Source organism: Leptopilina heterotoma, unplaced genomic scaffold, assembly GCF_015476425.1.
Source record: "Leptopilina heterotoma isolate Lh14 unplaced genomic scaffold, ASM1547642v1 Lhet_42, whole genome shotgun sequence".
In the NCBI taxonomy this organism is placed as follows: domain Eukaryota; kingdom Metazoa; phylum Arthropoda; class Insecta; order Hymenoptera; family Figitidae; genus Leptopilina; species Leptopilina heterotoma.
The window spans coordinates 2,449,214-2,464,541 of NW_025111078.1; the positions used below are offsets into that span (position 1 = coordinate 2,449,214).

General features: G+C 21.9%; 1 protein-coding gene across 5 annotated transcripts in view; it reads left to right on the top strand.

The window, feature by feature from the left end:
• Positions 1-15,328, top strand: part of LOC122506494 (protein bric-a-brac 2-like) — a 296,899-nt gene that overhangs the window by 190,492 nt on the left and 91,079 nt on the right. The window contains exon 1 of one of the 5 annotated variants that reach the window (XM_043618713.1): positions 3,811-4,572. The exons of 2 other annotated variants lie outside the window; for them this stretch is intronic. The gene's annotated coding sequence lies outside the window, so the exon portion shown is untranslated. Of the gene's footprint in view, positions 1-3,810; positions 4,573-15,328 lie in introns of those variants that run through there. 2 more of the 5 variants (XM_043618711.1, XM_043618715.1) reach the window with 2 other exon arrangements.

Consider the following 15,328-nt stretch of genomic DNA (forward strand, 5'->3'; position numbering starts at 1 on the left):
AATAATAATAATAATAATAATAATAATAATAATAATAATAATAATAATAATAATAATAATTAAAAAAGGATAGTAGAATATTAAGTATAGGAATATCAAAAAGTATCAGAAAGTAAGTTTATTATTTACGAAAATAATTGAATCCCTGTAAAAATTTTATATTATTTATAATAATAACCGAATTATTGCAGAGAAATTTATTTAAAAAATTGTAAATAATTGAATTCTTGTGAAATTTTTATTGTTTTATGAAAATAATTGAAAATAATTGAAAATAATTTTCTCAAAATTTTTTAAAATAATTGAATTGATACGAACAATTTTATTAAAATTTTTAAATGCAACTTCAATTTTTAATAATTGAATTTCTGTGAAATTTTCATTATTCTAGAAAATAATTGAATAATCTTGTAAAACTTTGGCAAAATTGATTTAAATAATTGAATTAAAAAAATTTTTTTTAAATATTTTAATTTTTGAGAAAAATTTGATTAATTTTGAATATAATTGAATTCTTGTGATGAATATTATGATTTATGAAAATAATTGAATTTTGCAATGAATTTTATTAAAATTCCTAAAAATAATTGAATTTTGTCGAATAATTTTGCTTTTTATTTATAAAGATAGTTCAAATGTTGTTAATTTTTTTTAGTTTTTTTTAAATAATTGAGTTTTTGCGAAGAATTTTATTAATTTTGAAAATAAGTTAATTCTTGCAACGAATATTATTAAAATTTTCATAAATAGTTGAATTCTTGCGAAGAACTTTATTAATTTCGAAAATAATTGAATTCTTGTGATGAATATTGTTATTTATGGAAAATAATTGAATTTCATAAGGAATTTTATAAAAATTTCTGAATATAATTGAATTTTGCCGAAGTATTTTGTTATTAAAATTGATATGTTGACTATTTTAAAAAATTTTTGGAAAATATTTGAATTTTTGAGAAAAATTTTATTAATTTTGAAAATAATTGAATTCTTGTGATGAATATAGGGACTTTTTAAAATAATTGAATTTTGCAATGAATTTGACTAAAATTCCTAAAAATAATTGATTTTTGTCGAATAATTTTGCTATTGAAATTGAAATTAAAATGTTGACAACTTTTTTTTTAGATTTTTTGAAAATAATTTTATATTTATATTAAAATTAATGGCACAGTATTAATTTCAGGTAATATTACATTATGTTGCAGTCTAATTTAGAAACTATCGTTTTTAAATTAAATTCACTAGTTAAATTTTATAGAAAAAATGTTCAACATATTCGTGTAAATTATTGAAGTTTGGCAACAAGTATACATTTAAAAAATGAAAAATTAGAATAAAGTGAGAAAGAGAATTAATATAAAAAAAAAAAAAAAAAAAAAAAAAAAAAAATTTGCCGAGTTTAATATATATTTTGATATAAACGAGACACACGGTAGAGAATCATATAAGTACGTCGCAAATGCTCGTACACGTATGCACGTGTATATACATGTATAGATATTAGGCTCTTGTGTCCTATCCACGAGACACGCTCGCAGTTTAGAACCAGGCGCTATTTGCATTACCTAAGAATATGTATAGACGTGGTATATCGACGCAGTTATACACTTGTGCGTATATATGCATATACATATGAGCACACTTCAAGAGCAAATATCTGTTTGCGTGCATCTAAGCTCAAGTTGAAGCATCAGCGGCCTTCCGCGCCACCTGGTTGAGTAGATTTTCTAAATATTTTTTTTTTCTCTTTTCTTTTTTCTTCTTTCTTTTTAGCTCCCCGAAGCTCAACAAGCCCCAATTATTCTTCCATTTTTTTCCAATTACCGACAATATTTTTTCTAACAGTTAGTATTTTTCCAATTTATTCCAATTTTATCATTTTTACAACTTTTTATTTTATTTCACTTTCAAATTTTTCCTATTGTATATTCTTTTAATCGATTGAATTTTAAAGTTTTACCGCACCATCATATATTCCTTTTAAATTCCTTGAATATTTCAGCAAAATTGAAATATCCGATCTGGAATATTCCTTTCAAATATTCTGAGAATATTCAATTGCAATTTTTCAAAGATTTTACCAAATTTCAATTATTTTTCAAAAATTCAATCAAATTTCAATTATTTTTTAAATATTTTAACAAATTTCAATTATTTTTCAAAGATTTTACAAAAATTCAATTATTTTTTAAAAGATTTTAACAAATTTTAATTATTTTTCGAAAATTTTACTAAAATTCAATTATTTTTTAAAAGATTTTAACAAATTTTAATTATTTCTCAAAGATTTTACCAAATTTTAATTATTTATTTAAATGATTTTATAAAATTTCAATTATTTCTTAAAGATTTTATCAAATTTCAATTATTTTTTAAAAGATTTTATCAAAATTCAATTATTTTTCAAAGATTTTACCAAAATTCAATTGAGATTTTAACAAATTTTAATTATTTCTCAAAGATTTTACCAAATTTTAATTATTTTTTTAAATTATTTTATCAAATTTCAATTATTTTTTAAAGATTTTATCAAAATTCAATTATTTTTCAAAGATTTTACCAAAATTCAATTGAGATTTTAACAAATTTTAATTATTTCTCGAAGATTTTACAAAATTTCAATTATTTTTTAAATTATTTTATAAAATTTCAATTATTTCTCGAAGATTTTATCAAAATTCAACTATTTTTCAAAGATTTTACTAAAATTCAATTGAGATTTTAACAAATTTTAATTATTTCTCGCACATTTTACTAAATTTCAATTATTTTTCAAAATTATTTTATCAAATGTCAATTATTTCTAGAAGATTTTATTAAATTTTAAATATATTTAAAGATTTTCTCAAATTTCAATTCTTATTTGAAGAATTTATCAAAATTTCAATTATTTTTTAAAAGATATTATCAATCGCAAAGAAACATTCCAAATATTTTTATAGTATTTCAATTGTAACATTCTAATATGTAATATTTTTACATTGTGCCAAAGAAATATTCCAAATGTTGAAAGTTTTAATATTCCAGGAATGTGGATGATACAAATTATATATTAAAAGTTATATTTTAAGACTTTGTTTTTACATTCGTCCAAATAGTGACTAAACTTCTGAATAGGAAACTGATTTTAAGACATGAAATTGTCTTAATTTTATTTTAAGCACAAAAATGAGTTGGATTTATGAAAAAACAAGTTTGAGTTGTATTTTAAGAGTTTGTTTTTACATTAGTTCAAATATTGGCTGAATTTTTGGATAGAAAACCTATTTTAAGACCTTAAATTTTCTTAATTTTATATTAAGTCTAAAAATGAGTTGAATTCAAGAAAAAATAAGTATTTGAGTCGTAAAGTACTTTAAGACTTTGTTTGTTTTAACATTAATCCAAATATTGAGTAAATTTCTTAATAGAAAACTTGATTTTAAGACGTAAAATTCTCTTAAATTTATTTAAGCCCAAATATGAGTTGAATTTAAGAAAAAACACATTTTGGCTGTATTTTAAGACATTTTTAACATTAGTCAAAATATTGACTGAATTTACGAATATAAAACTGATTTTAAGACCTAAAATTGGTCTTATTTTTATTTTAAGCACAAAAACGAGTGGTATTTAAGAAAAAAACACCTTTTCAGCTGTATAAGTACTTTAAGACTTTGTTTTTTACACTGTACGAATGCAATATTCCAATGAAATTTTCAAGAAATTCCAAAGCGAAATAAGTTTAAATAGTTCTTGTAGATGAAAACTAGGTCAAAAGTTGCGAATAAATGTGAATTTTCGAAAATGCAAAAAATGTTTCATCACAGATATCATTTTATAAAAATTGCATCTTGAAGATGTTTTTGCAGAATTTGAAAAAGCAAAAAGAAAAAAAAAAGTTAATTTTTAATGTAAAAAAAAAAAACAAAGTGGATAATAATAAAAATAAAAAATAAAAAACTTCTCTGGGTGCTAAATTCGAATTCGTGACTCGAGGTCAGGTGGTACTCGGGATCGCACGATAAATAATTATCTCTCGTGCTCTGCGTTTTACGCAGTGCGTGATGCGTCTCCTCCCCCCTTTCGGACTGATTCTTTTTTTTCAGTCCAATCCGCTACGAATCGCGCGAGAATCGAGATTCGCAAGAACACAATTTCTGCATGCGAGTGAGTGAGTGAGTGAGTGTGTGTTTGTGTCCAAGTAGTTGCGGGTGTGTGTTTTCCCGTTGCGCGCGCGTGAATGTTTTACACCTGACTACTACGCGAATCATAATCGCGATTGTCAATAAATGGCAAAATTCCTCTAAATAAATGCGAAATCAATTAGATTTCAGTGTGTAAATTCAAAATTTGATAAATGAAGAATTTACCAGTAATTATTGGGGAGGGTTGCGTGGGAGGAGGGAATTGATTCGAAGAGAGGCTCATCACCAAGAAGTTTGATTGTGTGTGCACACCACGGTAGGTTAGTTGACTGCGGAACCGAGCGAGCGCTGAGCTGACAGTAGGCCGGCGACGTCACTGTGGGCCGGTTGAGCCTTCCTTCGTTCGATTCCGGCAGGCTCTCTTATTCATTTTACATGTAGCAAGGTAAATATCATTCGACAACACGCAAAGTGTCTTTTTTTCCGTTTTGCCAGCAGTGTCAGTGCGTGTCACATGTTCCTCGTGCTTCCAATCAAAGTGATTTTTAATTCTCGATATTAATCGAGCTTTGTGAGTTCTCCTCAAGTTCGACTTGAAGATTATAATAAAATAAAAGTTACCGAAAAAATATCGCGAAATCGTGAAAAATCGCCAAGTCGTGAAAAAAAAAAAATAAATCCTAATTTCAAATTTTCACCATTTCGAGTTTAATGAAGAAAATTATTTTTTACTCGTAGTTCCTGCTCACTGATTGTGAAAAAAATCGCCCCCCCCCCCTCCCCATCGATTTTTGCAAAACATTTAAACAATTTTAAAAAACAACTATTTGGTAAATATCTCGAAAATCTTAATTACAAAAAAAGAAACTTTTTTCAACATAAACAAGTCATCGGGAACGTTTCGAGTTGCGGCTGTTAATTAACGCACCTAATCGACTCGACACCTACCCATGTCGTGAAGAGCAATTGACTTCCGCATTTATTTTTTTCTTTATCAAAAAAAAAAAAAAATTCTGCCTTCTAAATTTAAATTAATAATAAATTTCAAATTAGTTTACTAATTTGAATTAGTGACTGAATTACTACTTAATTAGTGACTGCTTTTGAATTAGTAGAAATTACTAATAGATTAGTAGAAATTACTAATAGATTAGTAGAAATTGCTAATAAATTAGTAGAAATTACTATTTATTTATTAAACAAAAAGTTAGTAAAAAGAAAGTAAACAAAAAATCAGTCACTAATTCAAATTAGTAATTTTTACTAATTCAGATTTAGAGAGAATAGAATTTTTAATCTAATACAGAGGGAATATTTTTCCACCCAGAAGGAGAGAATAATTTTTAAATTAGTGAAGAAAATATCAACACTGAAATTTGGGGAAATAATTTCCAACATTAAAATTCAAAATCTATCAAAGAAAATCCAACATTGGGAAAATAAAAAATTAAGGAATAAGTTCTCAAGTATGAAGTGCGCGAATGTTTGAAAACAATCGAAATATATAGTCGCGCTTAAGGAGAAAAAATTATAGAATCGAACAATTAAATATTCAAATTAAAAATGATTGGAAAAAAAAGTGGTTAAAAAAAAAAAATTGCGAAATAAGGAAAATTTGTTCTCGACCAAGTGTCAGGTGATTAAAATAGAATAATAAAGAAACTAACTCTCGAAATTTGAATTTGGAAAAATGTTTACTAATTTGAATTAGTGACTGACTTTTTGCTTTTGAATAAATTTAAAAATATTTTTTTTTTTAATTAGTAAATTTAACTAATAAATTAGTAAAATTGACTAATAAATTAGTAGAAATTACTACTTATCAGTAAAATGAATTGAATTTACGAATTCAAAAGCAAAAAGTCAGTCACTAATTCAATTTAGTAAACATTTTTATTACTAATTCAAATTTAGAGAGAATAATTCAAGAATCAAAAATTAGAAACTAGGAGAAGTGAAAAAGAAACAAAAATTTTATTTAATCTAAATATAAATGAAAATAACTACAAAAAAAACCATTAAAACAAAATAAAACGTAATCTACTAAAATTTTTAGAAATGAAAAAAAAATCTTAAAATAGAAATAAAAATGTGAAAAACGATAAAAACTGAAAACAAAAATTTTTAAACCGATATAAAACGAATTCTTAGAATTATTTTATAATGCAAACAAGTAAATAATTACAGTTTAAACAGTAAAGAAATTGTTACAATTTAAAGAAGTAAACAAAACATTCGATTCATGAAATAAAATTTTAAATTGTAGTACATTTCAATAAATAAAGCGAACTAAAGTTTAAAAAGTCGTTAAATATTAACAATAAACGTTTCTTCTATTTTAAAAAGTACATTTGATTAAAATTTATAAATTAAATAATTCAACTCAACTCTCACGCTTTCGACTTCATTCATATATATATATATACTCAAAAGCCTCTCGAATTTTATTAGTGAAAAATTAAAAGAAAATATAAAAATATCTCTAAAAATCATAACAAGAAATTAAAATAAAAAAAATTTATTAAAATATAAAAAAAGATACAAAAAAAAATACAAATGCAAAATTGCAAACACAGTTTTCTTTAAATTATCATATATTGATACTAAAGTGGATCAAATTGATGCCAAAAATTTGGATCAATTTTTTGTTTGATCCACATTTTTGGTATCAATTCATTGCAATTTTGATACTTTGAAGTTAACAGTGTTAATGAAATAAAAAAATATTTTGAAAAATTACAAAAATAGACAAATTTGATTTACTGAATGAATTAATTTATTAATTAATTAATTATACTGGAAATTTAAGTTTAAACTAATTATATTAGCTTTTTCACATAACCTTAAAGTAAATTTAGCTTGGAAATTAGTTATCTGGAATTAACTATTAACTAATTCATTAGCATCGGTAAAATTAGTTATTATTAGTAATTATTATTTCAGTCAGTGAAAAATTTATTTGAAACAACCAAATTTTGGTTCAAAAATAAAGGCATTGCTATCAAACATTTGTTTGGTTCAACTAAAAATTTGCCACAAATAATCAAATTCTTTTTTCGAACGCAAAATTTGTTGAAATTGCATCAAAGTTTTAATTAAATCAAATAAGTAGTTATTCAATGTAAACAAACTTTGTTTAAACATATAATACATATAATTTTTATGAACTAAGTTTTATAAAACTAAATATGTGTTTAAAATTGTGAATTTAATTTTTAATTCAAACATAATTTTCCCCGAGTTTTTATAATAATACTAAAATAACAGAGAATATCCCAAAAATAAATTGTTTTTTTTTTGAAATTTTTTTTATTTATACGCACCCAGAGAAAAGATATTTTGACTCGGAACCAAGTAGATTTTTATTTGGTTTAAATAAATTTTATTTGGTTTAAATCGTTTAAATAAAATTTTATTTGGTTTAAATAACTTTTATTTGGTTTAAATAACTTTTATTTTGTTTAAATAACTTTCATTTGGTTTAAATAAATTTTATTTGGTTTATTAATGATAAAAAATAATCAAAAATTTTTCGAGAAAAGTAACGAAACAACGACTTTTGGGAGGCTGTCGTTGAAAATTTTGTGATTTTGTGCGAGGCCGACGTCGAAATAATAATTTTTTTGAGAATGCGCCGTCGCGGCAATGCAACGAACGTCCTACACCTTGACATGCAAAAAATCTATGACGAATATAACGTATGTATATTTACATGAGGCTTAGGCGACTACATCTACACACAACACACACACTTTTCAAAATTTATATATATATGTAAATAAACATGTAATTTTAACAAAATGCAAATATTTCGTGAAAATTTTTAGAAAAACAAATTTCGCGCCCTTGTGTTTTGCGACCTTGCACATGCTTCGAGTTTCTGGCACGCGCGAGTTATCATCGTTTGCCTCTGCGACAAACACGCGCTAATAGTGACGTACACGCATCGCCGGTAGTTTCTTTTCACTCCCTCTTTTCTCATTCAACTAAAATAAAACCTTCAAATAGTTCAACTCGAAAAAGTGACCGTTGTGCTATATGTCAAAGTGATACGCAAAGCAGGGATTCTCAATTCTTGTCCAAAAAAATTTCATTGTGTGAGATTTTTTTTTCTCAATTTTATTCCATATTTCATTTAACAATTTCACTATTTTTCCGGTCACTTTTCATTTTTACTTTTCGAAAATAAAAAAAAAAAAAATTGTCTGTTACAATTAATATTTATAATTATACACTGAGAAAAAAAATTAACTTGAATCAAATAATTTTTGAGTCAATTAAATGGTATTTGGTCCAAATACTGAAATTATTGGTTCAAATAACATTTAATTAGTTTAAATAAAAATTTACTTGAATCAGATAATTTTTGAGTCAATTTAATGGTATTTGGTTTAAAAACTGAAATTATTGGTTCAAATAACATTTAATTATCTTTATTAAAATAAATTTAATAAATACTGGTTCAAATACTGAAATTATTGGTTCAAATAACATTTAATTATTTTTTATTTGGTTCAAATAACATTTAATTTTTTTAATTGGTTCAAATACTTAAATTTTTGGTTCAAATAACATTTAATTATCTTTATTTGGTGCAAATACTGAAATTATTGGTTCAAAAAACATTTAATTATTTTTATTTGGTTCAAATACTGAAATTATTGGTTCAAATAACATTTAATTAGTTTAGATAAAAATTTACTTGAATCAGATAATTTTTGAGTCAATTTAATGGTATTTGGTTTAAAAACTGAAATTATTGGTTTAAATAACATTTAATTATTTTTTATTTGGTTCAAATAACATTTAATTTTTTTAATTGGTTCAAATACTTAAATTTTTGGTTCAAATAACATTTAATTATTTTTTATTTGGTTCAAATAACATTTAATTTTTTTAATTGGTTCAAATACTTAAATTTTTGGTTCAAATAACATTTAATTATTTTTATTTGGTTCAAATAACATTTAATTTTTTTTATTGGTTCAAATACTTAAATTTTTGGTTCAAATAACATTTAATTATTTTTATTTGGTTCAAATACTGAAATTATTGGTTCAAATAACATTGAATTATTTTTATTTAGTTCAAATAACATTGAATTTTTTTAATCGGTACAAATACTTAAATTTTTGGTTCAAATAACATTTAATTATTTTTATTTGGTTCAAATACTGAAATTATTGGTTCAAATAACATTGAATTATTTTTATTTAGTTCAAATAACATTGAATTTTTTTAATCGGTACAAATACTTAAATTTTTGGTTTAAATAACATTTAATTATTTTTATTTGGTTCAAATACTGAAATTATTGGTTCAAATAACATTGAATTATTTTTATTTAGTTCAAATAACATTGAATTTTTTTAATCGGTACAAATACTTAAATTTTTGGTTCAAATAACATTTAATTATTTTTATTTAGTTCAAATAACATTGAATTTTTTTAATCGGTACAAATACTTAAATTTTTGGTTCAAATAACATTTAATTATTTTTATTTGGTTCAAATAACATTTAATTTTTTTTATTGGTTCAAATACTTAAATTTTTGGTTCAAATAACATTTAATTATTTTTATTTGGTTCAAATACTTAAATTTTTGGTTCAAATAACATTTAATTATTTTTATTTGGTTCAAATAACATTTAATTTTTTTTATTGGTTCAAATACTGAAATTATTGTTTCAAAAAACATTTAATTATTTTTATTTGGTTCAAATACTGAAATTATTGGTTCAAATAACATTTGATTGACTTAAATAAAAATTTACTTGAATCAAATAATTTTTGAGTCAATTAAATAGTATTTGGTTCAAATAGTGAAATTATTGATTCAAATCATATTTAATTGACTTAAATATAAATTTTTGTGATTTAAGTAGGTTATAAATAATATCATGTAACAATAAATTATTGTTAAAATATAAAAAATATAATATAATTTATGTGAAACAAAGTTTGGAAAAATGGCAATTTTTCAAGAATAAAAATTATTTGAAGGTTTTCTTTTTAGAATTATTCCATATATGGAAATTTTTTCACTTTTCTTTTTTTTTGGTGGGGGGGAAGAAGAAATCCTGCAGCGTGCGTGACACCCAAAGCACTAATTCTCCAACGCTTAAATTGTATTAATCAAAACAAACAGCCAGACTAGGCAGCATGCCACTTTCAGCATCCCAAATGTGAAAAGCAATCCAGTATGTATAACGTTTCTCATTTAACAAAAAGCCACCATTTCTATTTTACTTTTTTTTTTTTTTTTTTTGAAAAAAGAAGAATTGAAAATGGTTCAAAATTTTTATTTTCCAGAGACTGGAAAAATTATTTGTCTGCTTCAAATAAATATTTATTTGCATCAAATCGTATTTATCGTATTTATAAATCTTTATTTATAAAACTTTTTATAAAAAATTATAATAAATAAATAAAGGTAAATAAATAAATAAATAATAAATAAATAAAAGTAATTTAGAATATAAATTTTCACATGCAAAGTAATTTTAATTAGAAATATAAATTTTTTTATTATTTTCTTTAAATTCAACTCATTTTTGGGCTTAAAATAAAAATAAGACAATTTTAGGTCTTAAAATAAGTTTTATATTCGGAAATTCAATCAATATTTTGACCAATGTAAAAGCATTCTTAAAATACATCCGAAATGTGTTTTTTCTTAAATTCAACTCATTTTTGGGCTTAAAATAAAAATAAGAAAATTTGAGGTCTTAAAATCAGTTTTCTAATCAGAAATTTAATATTTGGACTATAATGTAACTTGTTTCGGTCAAAAGACTTATTTTTTATTGTGAATGATAATAAAGAAAATTTCTTGAAATTTGAATTAAAAAATGGTTTTATAATATGAGCGGATGAAACTAAAGAAGTGTAGAATATGATTTTTACGCACGCATGTTACAGTAGTACGTGCTGGATAGAAACGGCAGATAAGTTGATACGAAAGCATTGTAAGTTGACTGCAGGAGAATTGCGGTTCCAACTCAGAATTCATGCCTCAGTTCAAGATCCGATTGCAACTTCTCAACTTTAAACTTAAGTGGAACATTAAAATCTCATCTTCAACTCAAGTCGCTCTAAATTTACATCACTTTATAAAAATCAACTTTTATTTATTGATTCAATTTAAATTTTAATTTCCACTTTTATTCTTTCTATATCCGTATATAGAAAATGAATATAGTCCAAAGTAAAACAAATTTAATTTTTAAAATATCAATAAATGACGTCAAAAATAGGGACAATTGATGCCACACTGGAAGAAAGTTTATTTGAGTCAAATAAATAATAATAAAAGTCCTGTCATGCTTCTAAATAAATAAATAAATAAATAATAATAATTATATGCATAATTTATATTTCTCAATAACAATATTGTTCAGAAACTCATTCTTTTTATTTATTTATTTAGAAAATCACGGGAAATTTTCTTTTGGAAAAGAAACATTACATATTCTATTCTATTTGTCAATTACAAATTTTATAATTGAAAATGAGATTGAAACTTTTTAAATTCTTAGAAAATAAAGAAAAAAAATTTACTCACAAAAAAATGTTCTGTTACATTTATTTACAAATTTCTTCAAAAGTAAAATTATTCCAAAACACCAATAACTTGTTTTTTAAATAAATATTTTAATTATTATTATTTTTCCACAGGAATTAAGATTTTAAAAAATTTTTAATTTTAAACCTTTTTGAAATTAAACAACTTATAAAAGTATTATCACTATTTTCTATTAAAAAAATATTCTTACTGTAAGATCTTAAAAATTATTTTCATCATTTCAATTCATTTATTATTTTTTAGAACTTTTAACTAAAATTCTTCTCTAAATCAATTATTTTTTATAATTTTTGAAAAAGTTCTTTGAGAATTTTCAAAATTGTTTAAAATTCAATTTTACAAAATTCGGATAATTTGGAAATTCTTCAATTGTATATGAAAAAAATTGAAACTTGAAATAATTCAAAAATAAAATTAAATTAAACTTTTTCAAAAAAAAATTAATTCTTCAGAATTGACAATTAAAAGTATAGAAGAATCAAATTTTTCAAATATCTTTATTGGAAACATTTTCAAAATCATTCAATTATTTTCAATACTAAAGTAAATAATTTATTGAATAATTGAATGTTTTTTAAAAATTTATTTCTTATAAATAATTTTATCAACAAATTTTTTAATAATTTAATTCTTTTGATTTAAAAAAAATTTTAAGAATACATAATTACATTTTTCGAGGAATTCGATTAAAATTGTACTTAAAATAATTAAAATTCTGTGATGAGGTTTATTATTTATAAAAATATAAATTGAATTTCTGAAAAAATTTATTTATAAAAATAATTGAATTCATAAAAAAAATTTATAATCATAAAAATAATTAAATTTTTGCGTATACAAGTTTATGAAAAATGATTTTAATTAATTGAATTCTTTTGGGAAATTTATTAAAATTGTACCTAGATATTAAAAATCATTGAAATGAGGAAAAATTATGAAAATTATTGAATTTCGGAGAAGAATTTTGTTATTTATAACGATAATTGTAATTTTGACGAGAATTTTTTTTTTAAAATTTAGAACTTAATTGGACTTTATAAAAAGAATTTTATTAACTTTTGAAAATATAATTGAATTTCTGTAATTATTCGTAACTTCTCCAAAATTCAATTTTTTTCTCAATTTTTAGTAATTTTTAATTTTTTTAAATAAAACTAAAATTTTTCTAAAAATTTATTATTTTTAATAATTATGTAGGTAAATTTAAATAAATATTTAATCAATATTATTTTTCCATAAGAATTAATAATTTCAAAAATTCCAAATTCAAATCTTTTTAAGCTCAATAACTTATAATAATTAATGATGACCGAGTGATAAAATCATTGTTTTATGAGAATTTTATCATTCTTGAAAATAATTGAATTTCTGCAATTATTTGTAATTTTTCCAAAATTGGATTTTTTTTTAGTGTTTTCAACAAAAATTTGAATTACAAATTTTTAAATTCTATTGTTTTTAAAATTAATACCTAATTTTATACCAAAAAGTAATGGTAATCAAAATAATAATAATAATAATAATAATAATAATAATAATAATAATAATAATAATAATAATAATAATAATAATAATAATAATAATAATAATAATAATAATAATAATAATAATAATAATAATAATAATAAAGTAATAATAATAATAGTAGTAGTAGTAACAATAATAATACAAATGATCACAGTAATAATATAAAAATAAAGAAGAAAATAAATAATCAGCAAATGTTGCAAGTAATAAAAATTGAGGAGAAACTGTTTCTTAAATGCGAACCGTAAAAATAAGAAAAATAACTAACTTTGCGAAGGCCAAGTAATTTTTACCGGCAAATTTACGCACACAGCGCACCGTGTAATTTTGCAGCTTCACGCGAAAACGCGCATCAATGCACGTGCGGCTTTCCGCTTTGTGTATTTCACTATATATATAACGAATCAAATATCAAAAACAGATTTGAAGCCACATTTTTATTCTCTTCAATTTGCTTCAATTTTATTCTCGAGTCGCGTATAAAAATTTTCCTCTAAAACAAGTAATTGGCATTGAATTTTTTTTTTGGTTATTTTATTTTACATATTAAATAAGTTTTCCCTTCCGGTAAAAGTACATCCCCCCAGAACAAGAGTTTCAAATAACTCCTTAAGAAATCATTTAACTTTTAATCACCGGATGTTCTTGAACTCATTTTTATTTGACATGAAAAAATTCAAATCTTTTCGCATTTGCTTCTCTGAATTGGAAATTTTTGCTGAAGCATAAAAAGTTAACATGATTTTCCTGACAATTAATTGATTTTTTTCATGGTTTTTTCTGCGGATATCGCAAATCGGGGAAAAGTCATGGATTTTTTAATAACTGGAAAAAATTAAATGTTTAGAATTCATTAGAGAATTCTATTAATTTTTCTAAAACAAAACTTTCATTTCAATTCTAAAAAAAAAACCTTCAATTTTTTCTATTTCTGACAATAATTTATTTTATATAACCTAATTCTATTGAAGAACTGCCATAAAGTTAATAAATCATTTTTTTTTTTTTTTTTTTTTGAAAAATTTTAATATCAATTCTGTTAAAATTAGTTTGAATTTTAAAAAATTTAAACGCAATTCTTTGACAGAATTCGACAATCTTAATAAATATTCGAATTTTTTTCAGAAATTCAATTATTTTCAAAAATTAAAAAAAAATTCTCGTCAACATTTCAATTATCTTTATAAATATTAAATAGCAAAATTATTCGCTAAAATTCAATTATATTCAGAAATTTTCGTAAAATTCATTGTAAAATCCAATTATTGTCATAAATTTTAATAAAATTTAGGGTAAAATTTGTTATTTTCAAAAATTTTAATAAAATTCATTGCAAAAGTTCAATTATTTTCAAGAATTTTTCTTAATTCAATAAATTATATATTTATTATTTTAATAAAATTTCCCAAAAGAATTCAATTATTTAAAAACAATTTTGACAAAGTTTTATACGAATATTCAATTATTTTCTAAAATAACGGAAATTTTACAGGAATTCAATTATTAAAAATACAATTTGCATAAATTGTTTCGAAAAAAATCAATTGTTTGAAACTTTTTTTATAAAATTCATGGCAAAAATTCAATTATTTTCATAAATAATAAAACTCATTGCAGAATTTCAATTATTTTTAACACTAATTTTAATCAAATTTCTCGAAAAATTGAATTAATTTTTAAAAATTTTATTAAAATTCGTCGAAGGAATTCAAGTAATTAAAAATTTGTTGATAAAATTATGTATATAATTCGAATTCTCGTAGAATTTTCTAATAAAAATTGATTTAAAAATTAATTTCACTTCAAGTTTTAGATAATAATTAAATTTTGTAGAAGTTACTAATAATTGCAATTTTTAGAAATAAATTGAATTTTGTAAATGTTTCAAATTAAAATCTTTGAAAATTAGTATTTTTCATAATTTTAATTAAAAATTATATTGGATCTAATTTTTTTCAAAAAGCTTAATCGAAATTTTTTAAAATTATTTCAAGTTTTTATTTTCTACTTTATATTTAATTGAAGAATTTCCGAATAATCGAAATTTCACATTAAATTGAATGGTAAAGAAATTAATTTTCAAATT